At 46.5% G+C, this 2,381-nt stretch overlaps 1 non-coding gene across 1 annotated transcript; it reads right to left on the bottom strand.

Moving 5' to 3' along the window:
• Nucleotides 1–1,762: 1,762 nt before the first annotated feature.
• Nucleotides 1,763–1,869, bottom strand: LOC129147841 (U6 spliceosomal RNA). The gene has a single exon (XR_008555057.1). It is a non-coding gene; the product is annotated as a U6 spliceosomal RNA (small nuclear RNA).
• Between the last annotated feature and the right edge of the window lie 512 nt (nucleotides 1,870–2,381).

The raw sequence follows: 2,381 nt of genomic DNA, 5'->3' as shown, positions 1-2,381 counted from the left end.
GCGGCAGCTGAGGCAGCCCTGCGCAGGGAGGCGGCGGCGGGAGCGAGAGCCGCGGGGACCGGGCGCGCTGGCGGCCTCTGCCGGCCGAGAGGTGCAACAGCATCCCTTCCCGGGTCCTCCCGCTGGCCGCTCCCGCTGCGCCGTCGGAGGCCGAGAGCGCGAGATGGACAGACGCGAGGCCCAGGTTTTGGAATGAGACTAATACATAACACCATTTATCTAGCTCTTACTTGTATGCCAGAGTCACATTTTCTCCCTGAATCGTATCTAACCCGTTTATAGATGAGGAACCTTAAGTTCATAAAGCTTAAGAAACCCGCCAAAGAACTCAATGCTAGAAGATCGCGTCCAGGTTCTATCAGGAGTCTGCCTAATCCTAATCAAGCCCCGCATTGAAAGAGGAGCTTTAAACCAGACCTCCAAATTCTCATAAATATCCCTTCTTTCACCCCCTCCTTCATTGACCCTATTAAGATTGTGAGGCGGTAGTCTTTACCGCAGTTGACAATACACTTGAGTTTACTTTATAAACAGGTTAAAAAATATGATCAGGAAGCCAGCATTTGGCGGCTTCCATTTCCTTTCTTGGGGATGGGAGGAGAAAAAGGAAGAGATGTGAAAGGGGAAGAAATAGGGAAGAGAAAGGGGAACGAAGAAGATAATGGAAGAAAAAATACATTTTACCTATCAAACTTAAATTTAGGTGTGGCCACCACCTGAAGGCTCTTGCTATATGCTCTGGGGAAACAGGCTAACTTTACAAGGTGTTTCTAAATATCACAAGGAAGTGGGATATAGCAGAAAAGCAGCCACCTGCATGGGCTCCAGATGGGTAGGATTCTGATCCTGGCTGGCTACGCCAAATGGATTATAGGATCCAAAAATGACATGTTACAGGAAAGGGGACCTGGCCCTTGGCGGGTCTGCCTAGAACTGGCCAGTAGTGTGTGGGTTCTTGACTTCACAACAGGAGTCCAGGTGACATGAGGGAACATTTATTAAAGCTGGGGACAGGCCCTGGCCGGTTTTGCTCAGTGGATAGAGCATCACCCTGTGGACTGGAGGGCCCCGAGTTCGATTCCAGTCAAGGGCACATGCCCAGGTTGCGGGCTCGATCCCCAGTAGGGGGCGTGCAGGATAGCTGATCAATGATTCTCATCATGTTTCTCTCTCTTCCCCTCTCCCTGCCTCTCTGAAATCAACAAAAAAAATATTTTTAAAAAATAAAAAAAATGCATAAGGATAGGAATAAAAGTTATAATCTATAAATCGTAACCATATTAACTATAACCTGAGAGTTGGTCATATAGAATGCCAAGCGGCATTTTAGGTAAGGTCCATAAAACCTCATTGGGCCTAGCAAAGCTGATGCCCTACTCTGCCAATCGGACCACATTCTTTCTGGACACAGTGTATAAACAGAGGTATCCAGTGGTCAGTGATTAAGCTCAGAAAGAGATATGACACTGTTCTAATGAAGCATGAAGTAGCTGGGACTCATCAGCATGCAGGATAAGATGTAGAGAGAAAACAGGGGAAAGTGATAGACACTTATCTGTAACTGTCCCAAGGGCTGGCATATGGAAAAGGAATTCAACTTTTGTGCTTCTTCAGAAGATGCTACAGGGTGGCACGTTTTCTTTTCTTTTTTTCCTTTTTTTCTTTTTTTAAATTTCTTTATTGATTAAGGTGTCACATATTTGTCCTCATCCCCCCATTCCCATCCCACACCCCTCCCCACGGATGCCCCAACCCCCTGTTGAAAAATATGGAACGCTTCACGAATTTGCGTGTCATCCTTGCGCAGGGGCCATACTAATCTTCTCTGTATCGTTCCAATTTTATTATATGTGCTGCCGAAGCGAGCACGGCACGTTTTCTTTTAGCTAAGAAAGAACTGACCATCAGTTACCATCCTGTGAAGTAGTACATCAAGGTTTCTGAGGATATATACAAAATTAAAGACAGCCACCAATGTCCAGATTGTTATAGAGCAATTCATGCCTCTGGCTAGGAATTATAACTAAGGTCAGTTCCAACTCCAAGGGTCTGTCATTATTAAAATCCCTGTTGATTTGGCTATGTCTAAATTCTTACAGTCACAGACTTCTAATATGTCATTTCTTGGCTTTCCTTTTATTCATTTCTTTTATTACCAAACTAGAAGCCTGATGGACGAAAATCATGCAAGAGTAGGCCTTCCTTCCCCTGGCTGCCAGCACCAGCTTCCCTCCAGCACCTGGGACCCGGGCTTCCCTCTGGCTGCCAGCTGGCACCTAGGACCCCGGGCAGCCCCAGCTTCCTCCCAAAGGTCGTCCGGTCTAATTAGCATATTATGCCTTTATTATTATAGATATCTCCATTTTACGGGGGGGGGGGGG

The sequence above is a fragment of the Eptesicus fuscus genome, chromosome 21 (assembly GCF_027574615.1).
Source record: "Eptesicus fuscus isolate TK198812 chromosome 21, DD_ASM_mEF_20220401, whole genome shotgun sequence".
In the NCBI taxonomy this organism is placed as follows: domain Eukaryota; kingdom Metazoa; phylum Chordata; class Mammalia; order Chiroptera; family Vespertilionidae; genus Eptesicus; species Eptesicus fuscus.
The sequence above is the reverse complement of the archived record's forward strand: the minus strand, read 5'-3'. Positions and strand labels throughout refer to the sequence as shown.